Source organism: Lygodium microphyllum, chromosome 11, assembly GCF_053477565.2.
Source record: "Lygodium microphyllum isolate KBCC chromosome 11, Lygodium_microphyllum_v1.1.10, whole genome shotgun sequence".
Classification (NCBI taxonomy): Eukaryota; Viridiplantae; Streptophyta; class Polypodiopsida; order Schizaeales; family Lygodiaceae; genus Lygodium; species Lygodium microphyllum.
Genome location: NC_141145.1, coordinates 139772492 through 139787990, shown reverse-complemented (window position 1 = coordinate 139787990; position 15499 = coordinate 139772492).

Genomic DNA, 15499 nt, shown 5'->3' with positions numbered 1-15499 from the left:
TGGATGGAGGATCTAGGGTTTACAATGGCTAGTTTCAACAGTTGAGATAATGCCATGTGTCCAACATTCAAATCCAATGGTTTGAGTTTTGCCATGTGTTAGGAATGCCTATAATGAGACCCGCTTGAGTTTTTAACAAGATTTTTTTCACTCCACCCTCGTGCTCCTTAGCTTACATTTCTCATGTCGCTTGCCATTCCCGTTCAATACAACATGATTGCTTGATATCATTCATATATGATCAACTCCTCTTACACCCTATTAGTATAGGGATTGCACTCTTGTCCATTTAGGAAGTCTTACTTCTGATAGTGGGGAGTGACCAAGGCACCAACAAGATCTCCTACCACCTCTCCTCATGCCGTATTGGCATATAGCCCTTCAATTCTAGTCCTCCATATCTATATAAGATTTTTCTCACCTTCCTTAAATTTGTAACTTGAATCATTTTCTGAGGAGTTAGGATCCCTCCCCATTTCTTAGCAAGGGAATCTAAAAGGGAAAAGAAGAATGACCTCTACAACATCCAAAGAGTTATTTTAAAGAAAGGAAGGCCTTGTCCTTGATGTGCTTTTAGCCACCTCTCTAGGTCCCATAAGAAATGCAAGGATGTCGGACACCACCTAGCAAATGGAAATTGCCTTTGAGGACCCGAGCCCTCACTCAAATCAAATATAACACCCTCTGTTATTTTGAGTAATATTGAATTATCATTTTTTCCAATTGCTAGGAACATCTTCAATCCTAAATGGGATTAAGATCAAGTAGTTAATTATTCCAAATATTTTTGCAAGGAGGACTATGTAGAGTTTGAAAATTTAGCAAGTCCAATTGTGCAAGGGGACTCAAAGGATTTTTCTCACATACCTATTATCAAGTCACCCATAGAGATAACATCATTCACAAAGAAGTGTGGAAGCCATTCTTTGGAAAGATTTTATGGGCCAAATGTTGTATATTCTCTCCACCCAAGGAAATACAAGCTTATGTGGAAGTCTAACACATTCATTGTGTATGCCCTTGTGAAGTATCCAATTAGATCTAATGAGTAGCACTTGGAGATAGTGAAATTCTCTAGCTTTTATCTACTCAAGGAGTTGGTAGACGACAAGGATATGGAGGACCATGTTGACCCTCAAATGGAGGCATACATTGCAATAAATAATCTAGATGTTACTCAATTTAAAGCCAACATTATTATTGAAAAAATAAATATTGAGGTCCTTGAAGTATCTAAGTCATCCTTGAGCTTTATTGTATCCTCTCTATCAACTTTTTCGACCAAAGACAAGGAGCATCGATGTTGTTTAACATCCAAAGGCTCTTCTATTTGAAATAGGGCTACTGTTTGGTAGTTGTTATGGAAGGTTATGTAGATGTTGGTATCATTATTAATTTTAAACATGAGTTTGTAGATGTTGGTATCATTATTGATCTTGAACATGAGTTTGAAGATGAATTTCTTTTACTAGATACACAAATGTTGGATGAGAAGTTTATGAATGCACTCAAAATCTTATCAATTTGTTTTCCCAAAGTGAAAGATACTAAGAAGGAATTATGGACTAATAAGGCGTTTGAAGAGCTTCAAAACATACTTCCAATTTCCAATTTTGGGAGAGAAGAGTCAGAGTATGTAAAAGAACTCAAAGACATTAATGAATCATCAATTAACTTATGAAATCCTAGTACTAGAGAATGATGAAAATCAAATTATAATACTTTATTTATTTTTCATGGGTATCCATAGATATTTTACATTTTCTTTTTCTTGTATTATTTCTCACATCTCCTTTTGATCTTATATTCTTTTTCTCTAGTTAGAGATTGTAGATGAGGATAATTTCTTAGGAAGAGGCAAAGGATCAAGAAGTGATGGTGGCTCCATTATGGATGTTGCATTTGGGCATGACCTTGCTGGAATTGATCCTATTCTTTTAGTTTTACATAGCACTTTCTAAGAGGAGGCCCATTACCCATTTTTTGTATAAAAATTCTTATAACGCTTCTTACCTACTCATGATTACAGTTTATATCATGAAGTGAACTAGGAGAAAGAAGGATAGGAGAGAGAAAGATTGTTGTATGATAAAGAAATATTGCAAAAAGAGAGAGAAAGAAGAAAGAGGTGTGAGAAACACTAGAAGAAGAGAGGACAATGCTAAAAAAGAAAAAATATGATTACCATGAGACCTGTGAGAAGAGAGATGAAGTAAGAAAAGACTTGTAGTATGCCAAAATTGGTACAAAATGAATAGTGCCTTCACCTTTTATACCTACCCACATGTACTCTATTTCCCATCCCTTACATTCCATCCCCAATAAAAAGAAAATTTTGTCCTTAAAAATATGTTGGGATTGTTTACAATGAGTGAATGTAAAGGAAATCAAAGTACTGTTCTATTACAACTAGCTACAAAAATAGGGTAATCACTAATATGTACTAAGTAATGGTGTGATATCCCGACTTTGATTTAAAGTCTTTATGACTTCTTACAGAATGGACTTAAAGAACTCTAAAGTTGTTAAATAAAAAAGATCTCAAGCAAAAAGACCCAAGGATCATAACCCAACATTCTCCTAGACTAACAAAGAGACTGCATCCAACCATTACAGAAGACACCACGTGAACAAGAGCTAGGAGCCATAAGTCAAATATGACCAATCACATTTAAAACTTAGTAAGGCAAGTAAGTCACAAAAGCTTAAGTTTTAAAGCTTAAAACTTCATAATAAGAAAAAGAAGAAGAAGAGAAGATGTCGACATTCTGGTTGCCACCCCCCCCCCTCCCAACTTTTTAGAATTTCAAAAATGGTGCAATCTCCCCAAATTAGTATCTCCAATTCTATAACAAAAATCCTGAATTTATCTCTAGAAATTCAGAAATCTCCCCATCTTTTCAATTCAACAAAAGGCTGGGGATGAAGCAAGATCATCCAAGAGCTAGGAAAATTAGTCATGGCATCTCTAGTAGCCTCTTTGGACCTCAAAGATCAAAATGCCAGCATCAGATTGCATCTCGGAAGCTTTAGATTGCTAATTTTACCAATATTCCCTCCATAAAGAGCTCTTCTTCTTAGCAACAACCCTTCTTCTCTAATTTAGCTATAAATAAGAGGCATGGAGAGCCATTGAGGGAAGTTCAAGCAAGAGGGGAGAGGCTCTTCTCCAGGAGCAAAGAAGAAGAGAGAGTGGGAAAGAGAAGCACAAGCATGGGAACTCTTTGTTAAGAAGACAAGGAGGATGCTCCACGAGCTCTCAAATTCAATTCCTCCATCCCTTCTATCCTATTTCCCTTATGCAATCAAGACTCTTCTCGGCTTCTCAAAATTCTTTGTGATTGCATCTCCCCCTTCTGTCAATCAAAATTTTGTCAATCTAATTACCCCCAAGCTCCTTTGCCAAATTCCCCTTTTTGCAATCTCACGATTAAATACCATGTCCTCGAAGAAGAAAGCTACAAAGGTCATGGAGGTAGGAGTTGCCAATAATGCTACAGACACAATTACTACAAATGGAATGGCAAGTATGGGGATTACAAACAAAGCGACGAATACCATCAACCAAGCACCCATCATGGATCCTCATGTACTATTTTTCATAAATAAAAATAACTAGCAGGCCTTATCCCATGAATAGGAAACATAAGTTGCATGCGTGAAATAATATTTTATTCAATTCCTACACATATTTTATTTGAGGAATTCCTAACCGGGAGTTCCAAGGGGTAACTTGGGTTTGTACAAGATGAACCTAAGCGAGCACAAAGAAGGTACTGTGTCCCTAAAAGATTTAATATTTCTAATTTATATATTGATCAAACGAAACCTTTGACGGGTAACAATAGATGCCAATCCTTGGTATATAAGAGACCTTGAGATGCAATTGCCAAATGATACTGTTCATAATTAAATTAACCAAGTTTTTGTTTTATTATGAGCAAAGACCCACGAAACTCCATTGGAGTTAGCCTCAAGTATGAAATTCCTCCTTAAATTTAGTCCAAACTAATCCCCAAGGAAGAGGAAGTCTCAAAGTTATTTTGCCACTTACGCTAATTTTGCCACTTATGCTACTTTGCCCCGATATTATTAAATTTTGGAAAGAAAATATTGTCTTGGAAACAAACTTGTTAGAAGTTTAAGTACAACACATTCAAAAGAAAGATGTTTATGATTGCAAGCTAGGTACTGATCTTTTAAAAAATCATCAGGCTAAAAGATGGATGACTAAGTATAGATCATCGACTGAGGTAGTATTTCGGTGATCATAGAATGTTGATTGAGGCAGTGTTCCTAATGGCGCTAGATCTCCCCAAGGCCAGGGTGAATGAAACCTACTTCAAGGGTTTTTTTCATTTTTTTAATTTCATGTTAGTGAGATTAGACCAATCATGACACGAGAGGTCTTATTATAGGAAACTCTAGTCGGCAGGAGGAGGTGAGGGTACTAGGGGGCTTTGGTGTCACAAACTCGTTAAGCTCTTTCAAACTAGCAACTACCCTTCGATTTCCAGACTGTGTCATAAAGTTCCAATACTAATTGTAGAATGAAACTTGGAGAGAATAATACTTTAAATAGAAAACATTGTAAAAGTCATTATTATTTTTTCTGAAAGGAACTATTAAGAAAGAATTGCTTTACTATGTTTTTGTGTCATGAAAGAAAAGGCGTGAAATGAATTTGTATCAGGAGATAATTCAAAGAAGTTGTTTTTCTATGTTGAACCTAAAGTGGTAGGTAATTAGATAACTAAAACTATTCTCTCGAGGGAAGCGGGAGGATAAACCCCCAACGGATCCAAACCTATGGCTGGGTGGTCTCAGTAAGTTGTGAGCTTTTCTAAGAATGAATAAAAGTCGTACTTGATGGATCATTAGAAACTAGAGAGTGTGACTTGCATCACTTTATAATCCTCTAATATTAATTAGCTGCTAGTAATAGATTTTGGCCGACACTTCCTAGGACATCTCTTGATGGGCTACTAAAAGTGTACCACCAAGAAAAGCTTGGGACGGGCACGCTACACTTGGTATCAGAGCGCACGTTAATGTAGGACATGATGCAAGTAAATAAAACTAGTTATATTTATAGAATAAAATATATTTTGTTTAAAATGTAAAAATTTTCTCTTGTTAATATATGTTCTTAATTTCTAGTAGAAAGATAAACCTTGGAAACGATTCTTGATTTTCCAAGTTATGTTTATGTCAGTAATGCACTCCTCTAGTTTCAGTTGGAGAAACCAGATGATGCAAATATTAGATCAGATATACAATCCTCAACCCTTATATTACTAAAGATGATGGATGTTAAGCAGAGGGTATTGTTACATTGACGCAAACCATCTTGCTTACCTCCATAATAATTTAAAGAGGTGAAGGTGGATAGAAGCCCTTAAGGTTGCCAAGATTTACATCTTCTATGAGGCCAAAATAAACTCCAACATATTCACTAGAGGGCGACATGTCAAACTAAACTGGTACATCTATAAGGAGGTTACAAGGGTTATATAGTCCAATTGAGTCATGGTTGTAGGACACTCCAATTGCCACAACTACAAGAAAGATGGATTACTTGATCTTCCTTTGAAATAGGGATTTATAGGACACTACATGGTATATACAGGTCATTACAAGTACAATCTTCATTACTAAAGTATATGTGTAGGTAGTACAGGGTGCCCACAGGTCCTATTCATCTTTCAATAGATTTTGGTAGCCATTACTACCATTTTACTCTTAGAGGTGGAAATAGGATACTTATATGTTGAGATATCGAGCTCCACTCGTGATACGCCAGGGTGACCGTTGTGTATTTATGTCACCGACTTGTCAGTTTGCAGACGCGGTTGGTACACCGCCCATGAATAATAGCTACATGATAGCTATCCTTATCTACTCTAGTTCGTGGCTCAGTTAGTATGCCACCTTAGTTAGTTGAGTTTGGTTTGAGACCCATATATAGGGTTCTTCTATTTCTTTGTACTCGAGTTCTTTTTGGCTTACACAACTAAGAAGAGGAAAAACTGTTTTCAGCCTCCACCCTTGTGTGTCTTCCCCCATTGTGCAAGCAAGAAAGCTTCAAGCGAGACTCCTTCCTTCTCTCCCACAATCTTGACATGGTATCAGAGCCTTGTTCGTGGTAAGGAGCTCAAGAAAGCAAGCCAAGATCGCGGTGTTCTGATAAGAGGAGCAGTGTTGCTTTCATCTTCTGTTTTGGGAGCAGATCTCTGCAGGTAGCACAGCCAAAAAACACAGGAGTGCATTGTCTCAGGTTTAGACGCCCTTCGCGGTGAAGCAAGAGGGCAGTATATGCTGCGGGAGAGGGCTTTAGCCCATGGCGACCTTGTTTTTTTGATTTGAGGCCATTTCGGGGCCTGTTTTGGAGGCGGAAGTTTTCTGCACGCACTCAGGAAAATGCTCAGTTTTATACTGTGCAGCCACTGTTCTACAGGTCGGTGAATAGTTACTGTAAAAATTGCATTGTATGCTTGTGTGCAGAGACATTGGGAGTTACAGAATCATCCCTGTTGCCTGTTGATGCAAAATCATCACTAGGAAGTGACTGTGTGGTCAAATACCACTTTCGCCAGTTTTGCAGATTTTCCCTTGTGAGGGTGAAGCTGTGGTTTTTGCAGTGACAGAATTTTTTGTAGTCCTCTGTAATGGCATCTGATTCTCTTTCACAGATTGTCACTGAAAAGCTTGACAAGAAAAACTTCAAAGCATGGAAGTTTAGAATGACAAATTTCCTTATGGGAAAAGGATATTGGGAATTTGTTGCAGGAAATGAAGAAGAACCAGTTCTTCCTGATGTTCCCAATCAACAGCAAATGCAGGCATTTAAAGCATGGCATGAAAGAGCCAGGAAAGTTATGTATTGGCTGTCTATCAGCATTTCAGACTCTATGATTGTGCATATTCAGGATGCAAGTACGCCAAAGGAGGCATGGGATACTTTGTCAAAAATGTATAGCACAAATACGCAAGCGAGGAAAATGCAGCTCAAGCAAGAGTTGCACAATGTGCAAAGAGAAAATATGAGCATCAACGACTACCACATGAAGGTGAAGAAGATTGCAGATGCACTTGCTTCCATTGGGTCACCAGTGGAAGATGATGATTTAGTTTCTGTGACCTTGAATGGTCTAGGAAAGGATTATGCACAGTTTCGGACATCCATTTCAGTTCATGAAAGATTTCCTGATTTTGAGGAGCTGGTTGCTCTTCTAATTTCTGAGGAGCAAAGAAATGGTGGTGCATCTTCTTCAGGAGGAACTTCAAAAGAAGCTGTCTTCTACTCAAATGCTGGAAGAGGTAGAGGCAGAGGTAGAGGAGGCCAATATGGAGGCCGTGGTAGAAATCAGAATATGCAGCAAACTCAAGAAAACCAGTCCTATGGAGGAGCACGTGGTAACTCTAGAGGCAGGGGGAGCCAAAGAGGTCGTGGTGGATGGCAAAGAGGCCAAAATGCAAACAGTAATGTTGAATGCTACTATTGTGGTAAAATGGGTCATATGGCTAAAGACTGCTATAAAAAGCAGAATGACATCATGAATGGAAAACTGCAACAAGGAAATTATGCATCCTCTAGTAGACAAGGTGATGACAGAAATGAGCATCTGTTTATGGTGTAGCACATGAACAATTCTGTGACAAATGCAGAAGAAAGCAATGATGTATGGTATGTTGACTCAGGTGCATCAAACCACATGACAGGTCATGCAGAATGGATGGAGGATGTAAGGAAAATGGAAAAACCAGGATTTGTGGAGACTGGTGATGATACTGCACATCCTATTGTGCAGATTGGAAAAATTCCCTTGTTTATGCAGGATGGGAAAAAGAAATACCTGTCCGATGTATTTCACGTCCCGAATATCACCAAAAATCTGGTTTCTGTTGGTCAAATGGTTGAACAGGGCTTGCAGGTCAGATTTAATCCTCATGGAAGCTTTGTTGAGGATATGAAAAATAAAGGTCGCTTGATAGCAAAAGGAAAGAAGAAGGGCAGAATGTTTACATTGGATACAGACATGTCTGAATTGAGTGCAGCAATGTTTGCACATGGGACCGGTGTAGTTGCAGATATTGATATCTGGCATAAACGCATTGGTCATGTTAATGTACAGCAACTTAAATCAATGCAGGCCCAAAATATTGTTGTAGGATTGCCAAAATTCAAGGTTGCAGAAATGCATAAGGTATGTGAAGCCTGTCAGTTTGGAAAACAGGCAAGGAAACCATTTTCTAGACATGTTCAAGAGAGTGAGAAGCCATTGGAATTAATCCACTCTGATGTGTGGACTACTAAAGCTGCATCTCTTGGAGGCTGTCATTATTTTGTCACTTTTATTGATGACTATAGCAGAAAAGTTTGGGTGTATTTTATGAAAAAGAAAAGTGAAGTTTTTGGGCATTTCAAAACCCTTAAAGCTATGGCTGAAAAAGAAACAGGTCTGCAAATAAAATGCCTAAGGTCAGATGGAGGGGGAGAGTACCTCTCAAATGAGTTTGCAAAGTTCTTGCAGGAGCATGGCATAAAGCAGCAATATTCATGCAGTTATACCCCACAACAAAATGGAATTGCAGAAAGGAAAAACAGGCATATTGGAGAGGTATCTCGTGCCATGCTCAATGAAAAAGACTTGCCAGATTTTTATTGGGCTGAAGCAGTTGCTACAACAGTCTACATAATGAACAGGACTCCCACTGCAGCAATACATGGAATGACTCCAGAGGAGAGGTATACTGGTAGGAAACCAGATATTTCTCATTTGAAAATTTTTGGTTGCATTGCCTATGTACATGTGCCAGATGAGTTGAGATCCAAGTTGGATCCAAAAGCTGAGAAGTGCATCTTTATTGGTTACTCTCTGCAGCAAAAAGGGTATAGATGCTATAACCCTTCTACTCGTAAGTTTACAGTGAGCAGAGATGTTGTTTTTTATGAGATGAGTAGTTGGTATAAACCAGTAAATGTGATTGATGATGTAGATGCACAAAATGGTAATGCTGCAAAAAATTCACAGCAGCAGTCACAAAATATTAGTGGACCTGGAGCGTCCTCTAGTAGTGGTTCACATTCTTCACCATGGACAGGCAGATTGAGATCAGGAGAATCTTCTCAAAGTAATGCAGATAGTGGTATGCAGGTATCACGAAAAGGAAAAGAGAAGGTTGATCAGTCCATGTTTGATGTGAATGCAGGTCACTCTTATGTGGATGGTGAATCCAGTGGCTAAGAACAGAGCATTGATGATGAGTTGGGTATTCCTTCTATTGTTACACCTGGAGTAAGGAAGACCAGGGATGTTTTGAGAGCACCTGGGAGTGAACCTACTTTGCGCAGGTCTACGAGAGCTAGGTATCCTGTGGATAGGCTGAAATATGATGGATTTACAGCCATTCACTATGCATATATGGTCAAAGTGATACAGGAACTAGAACCCACATCTTTTGAGCAAGCCATGGGAAAAGAAAAATGGGAGAAAGCCATGGATGAAGAGATGGATGCCTTGGAAGCAAATGCTACATGGGAGTTAGTACCTTTGCCTAAAGGTAAGAATGCAATTGGCTGTAAGTGGGTTTATAAGGTGAAGCACAATGCAGATGGTTCTGTGAACAGATACAAGGCAAGATTAGTAGTCAAGGGGTATGCACAAACATATGGCATTGACTATGAAGAAACATTCAGTCCAGTTGCAAGGATGGCAACTGTAAGAGCAGCCATTGCTATGGCTGCATCAAAGGGATGGTCTTTACATGAGATGGATGTAAAGAATGCCTTCTTGCATGGTGATCTGCAAGAAGAGGTCTATATGGAGCAGCCACCAGGTTATGTGCATGCTGTTCATCCTGAGTTTGTTTGCAGGTTGAAGAAAGCCTTGTATGGCTTGAAGCAAGCACCTAGAGCATGGTCTGACAAGATAGGACAGTATCTTGTCATTATTGGCTTTCAGATTTCCAAGGCAGATTTCTCACTTTATGTGAGAAAAACAGAGAAAGGTATTATGCTACTTGTCATTTATGTTGATGATTTGATTATGACAGGTGATAGTGATGAAGATATCCTTCATGTGAAAATGCTATTGAAGCAGAAGTTTGAGATGAAGGATTTGGGAGAGCTGCGTTATTTCTTGGGCATTGAGGTGATTAGATCACAAAGTGGGATACAGCTCTTGCAGAGGCAGTATGGATTGGACATGCTGTCCAAATATGGGATGACAGGCTGTAAGGCTATTTCAGTTCCTTTGGAGCAAAATGTGAAGCTGAGCACAGATGCAGGTGAGCTTCTAGAAGACCCTACTATGTACAGACGCATAGTAGGAAGTTTGATTTATATGACTATTACCAGGCCAGATTTGAGCTATGCTGTTGGATTGGTAAGTCAGTTTATGCAGGCTCCAAGGAAACCACATTTGGATGCGGCTAGACGCATACTCAGGTATGTGAAGTCCACATTGCAGTATGGACTATTTTATGAGACTGGGGTTCAGATACAGTTGCATGGATACACTGATGCTGATTGGGCTGGTAGTATTTCTGATAGACGATCTACCAGTGGATATATGTTCTCTTTTGGGAGTGCTGCAGTCACTTGGAGCAGCAAGAAACAGCCTACAGTTGCCTTGTCGAGCACAGAGGCTGAGTACAGGGGTGCAGCAATGGCTGCATGTGAGGTAGCTTGGTTGCATAAGCTACTTTATGATATGCATCAATCTACAGATGGGCCAGTTGTCATTTATTGTGACAACATGAGTAGTATACACTTGGCAAATAACCCAGTCTATCATGCTAGAACAAAGCACATTGAGGTGCATTATCACTATGTGCGAGAGAGGGTTTTACTAGGTCTTATTGATCTAGTTTATGTCAGCATAGAGGATCAGGTAGCTGACATATTCACGAAGGCATTGGGCGCAGAGAAGCTGCGCAAGTTCAGAGACCTGCTTGGTGTGCAGGAATTGGGATTGAGCTCGAGGGGGAGTGTTGAGATATCGAGCTCCACTCGTGATACGCCAGGGTGACCGTTGTGTATTTATGTCACCGACTTGTCAGTTTGCAGACGCGGTTGGTACACCGCCCATGAATAATAGCTACATGATAGCTATCCTTATCTACTCTAGTTCGTGGCTCAGTTAGTATGCCACCTTAGTTAGTTGAGTTTGGTTTGAGACCCATATATAGGGTTCTTCTATTTCTTTGTACTCGAGTTCTTTTTGGCTTACACAACTAAGAAGAGGAAAAACTGTTTTCAGCCTCCACCCTTGTGTGTCTTCCCCCATTGTGCAAGCAAGAAAGCTTCAAGCGAGACTCCTTCCTTCTCTCCCAAAATCTTGACATTATAGGTTAAAATAGGGTGCATGCCTACACAATTTAGACTCAGAAATTGAATTGCAAAATTTTCCATCTTAAACCTATTATGATCTGCTATAGCCCATCTTAAAGAGGACATAATTGGGTTTGATTTCAATAAACAATTTTGGAAATTGGATTTTCCTAGCTCAAGTTCTAGCCAATTTTCTGATGGGGGTATTGCAAGATTGCACTACTATGGCAGGTCATAAATGCAAGAATAAGACCAAGGATGAGTATGCACAACAAATTACAAATTCCATGTTGGATAATACACCTCAAGAGGGCCCTGAAGAGCCTCAAATGCAAGGAAAAATCAATGCACTCAATAATACCATGTGTGAATTTGAGAATAGACATGCTTAAAGGCATATGGAGCTGTTATTTAAAGTGGAGCAGATGACATTGTCTACTAATCAAACGAAGTCTTCCATTGAGAAGTTGGTGGATTCCACTACCCAAAAAAATGACTTCAATTGACAAATTGGTAGAATCTAATGCTCAAATAATGGCACATTTCTCCCAATGGATGCAAATGCAAATGGGAACCAAGGAAGCCAAGGAGAAAGTGCATTCAAACAGTGAACCTTTAGACCCACTTTAGCCATCTAACCAAAATGGTCAAGGTCATGGTATCATTGGACGAATGGGTATTCTCAATAGTTAATATGAAGTAGATGAGACTTCACAAAGGCATGATGACTATTTGGGCAGTTTGAATGGTGCTAATTTTCAAGGTTTTGGGTTGAATACCTACCTTCCTAGAAGTCCTCTACCAATGGGAAGGTTTCATGCTAATCCTCAACCACATGTTGGAAGAATACCATATTATTTTGGGGGCTCCATGCCTAATACCCATAAGTAGTCCATTTTGGGACAACAACACTTTAATGAAAGAGAGCTAAAGGATAAGATAATTTTGGCAAAGTACAATGATCAATCATCTTCACCATCAGATCTAGAGGAATGGATTTCAAAATTGGAATCTTACTTTGATATATTCCCTAGATATGATGATATGAAGATTCATTTTGCATATTTACATTTGGAGGGATTTGCATACACTTGGTGGAGATACATTAAGAAGGAGAATTTACTTGTAAAGAATTGGGATGCATTCAAGATACTTATGGCAGAGGTCTTTGTCTCTCCTCTTGAAAAAGAGAAATTGGCACGGAGATGGTATGGATTAGACCAAAGAGGTCTAAGTTTACGGGAGTATACAAACCAATTCCTCAATCTTACCGTGTATGTAGAGAGCATTAGTGATGAAGCTAAACTCCACAAGTATATGTATGGTTTAGAGCCTTCTTTATCAGTTGATGTTATGGCGAAAAACCTACCAATCTCTTCAAAGCTATTGAGCTTGTGGAGTGCTATGGAAGGAAATATAGAAAGGAGTCTCCATTTCAACATAGTTATGGAGGATAGCTAAGGATTTTTTTAAAATAGGGACACGTTGGCAATATTTATGGCAGAAAACATGCATCAAGTGGGAGCTTAAGAGTGCCAAATTATCCATCATTCAATGCTTCAAGATATCAAAGCAATTTTAGGACAACAAACATTCCAAGAGTATGGATAGCAAGCCAACTTCCTCACTAGTGTTGTCAAGGTCTCGACTCATCATGATCAAATGATAGGAAACACAAAATTAATTATCTAGGCATCCAAAAATTCATTGGAACTAAAAGTTCACGACTACAAAAGCATGTGGGATAGAGCTGAATAAGGAAGAAATGGCCTTAAATGGAGCATTGTGAGGTAAAAAATAGTTTAGTGATAATTGTCTTATAGAAAATGTGGTTCATTTTTGGAATATAAGCATGTGAAATCTAGGCCTATGAGCATGGGACATGGAGGAGGAGATCATTTATTAATTTTTGGATCAACATATGTATGTGAAGTTATGATCAATGGATAAATTTTTTTGAAATGAAACACAAAGATAATTGCATAAATTGTCTTGAGATTATATTCAAGTTCAAGATCTTACATTTGTGAATAACATGTCTCTATTTGAAGTGCTTTTGACTAGATGAAATCTTGATGCACAATGTGGTTAGTCAAGCTTCTTTCATAGGTTCAAGCATTCCAATTATGCTTATATTAGAATTAGATATGCCCATGGCCCCACCCTTGTAAGGTGCCACCAGTGATCCATGGTGCTGGAAGTTGTAAGGTCTTTCTTATCAATGATGGTCTTATAAGGGTTGATTTTGGGGGTAAATTTACAAGTAATACAAAACCTAGTGTACAAGAATATTCCAAGAAAATATATAGCATGAAGTGGTAATTTTTCAAAAGGTCTCAAGCCTCCAATTTGGAGATTTTAGGCTGTTGATGATGATTCACTTATTCAAATAGCAAGACAATAACTTCAAAAGTATTGTCAGAATTCTACAGAGTTGCCATTAAGTCGTAGGAGATTTTTCCTTCTTGAATGTCATTAATAGTCATTTAACCTTATCCATTGTGAATGGCCTTGCTAGCACTAGTGCCTTTTTTATAAATATATAATTGATCATCAATTATTAGTAGGTGGCCTAGCATAAGAATATTGTAGCTCTAAGCTAGCTAACACATCAATTGCAACAAGACTCATCATCAACATTTGCAAAGAGTAAGCTTACTCACTTAGTAATGTTGTAACAAGTCTAATGTGAATCTCTTCCAAATCAAGTTATCTCTAGGACTTCTTCTTAATCATGATTAAACATAACCTCCAACTTATCTAGTTTGCAATTTGACTTTTCACACTTGTTCAAAGTGGTTCCAATCTAGTTGAAGGAGCAAACAGTCTTGGAATTGCGATCTGACTAGACATGAATGTTTGTTTGGCATTGAAATCTACCAACTTGGCCTATGTCAAATGCTTTCTAGATTTTAGATCTATTAGCTACTTCATAATGCCAAAACTTGTTGTAGCTATTAAATGGGGGATCAAATGGACTTCAATTGACAAATAGAACTTGTATTGGATTCTTGGCATCGAAATGCATCTAGGAAAACTCTAACTTCTTGATCTGAAACCATTTCATTTTGCACCAAAAATGCCTCTTTTACAAGTCTTGATCTTCTTTTGCACTTAAAGTCTGACTTTAAAATCCACTCGCATTGGTAACCACGGGATAGGGTGACTCAACCTATCAAATCCATGAACTGGTCTATATAAATAGAATCCATAAAGAGCATCAAGATGCTACAACTAAGAATATGCAATAGAGCACAAATGTCAAGAAGTCAAAACACCATATTGGGGAATATGGGAATTTCTCATAAGTTTGGGACACATGGTCAAATCTTTGGATTTTTCATAACTTGAATACTATAACTCCAAATCGAGCACTTTATAACTTAATAGATTCCATTTTTCAAGCGCTTTCCAATGATAGGTCACATCATAAGGTTTTGAGAAACCTATGGGCATGTTATCCAGGTGCCACCTTTTTAGTATTCAAAAAATGGGAATTGGGAGATTCCCAAACTCACTAATATTATGTTTGAACTAGAGAGAGAGAAAGAGGAGAGAGAAGACTGTAGCAGAGAGAGATGAAGAAGTGCAGAAGTGAGAGAAAGTCTAGTCGAGGAGAGAGAAATACTAGAAATGGAGAGAGAAAGAAATGAAAGTGGGAAAGAGATGGTTGGCAACTATGAAAGGATAGAAAGAGAAAGATGAAGCAAGAGAAGACACTTGTACTAATGTCAAAACTAGATACAAATTCGGTTATAAAATGATTGGTACCTTCTCCTTTTTAAACTTGGCTCTACGTACCTTATTTTCCATCTCTTACATTCCATACCCACTTAAATAATTTTTTGTCCTCAAAAATATTGGTGGACTATTTACAATGGCTAAATGTAAAGGAAACCAAAGTACTACTTTGGTACAAGTGGCTACAAAAAATAGGAAAAACACTAATATGTACTAAATAATGGATGGAACTAGAAGTGGAACAACAAATAGACCATATGGACATTCATTTGAAATGATAAACTGAAAACTAGACCACCATAACTCCAAGAAAAGAAACTTGCAAACAATAGGTAGCTTGTTGTCTATTATAGACCCTGTTGTAGTAAAATTGACATATCTTTTTATGGGCACATCCAAATCAAGTCTACTATGAGTCAAAAG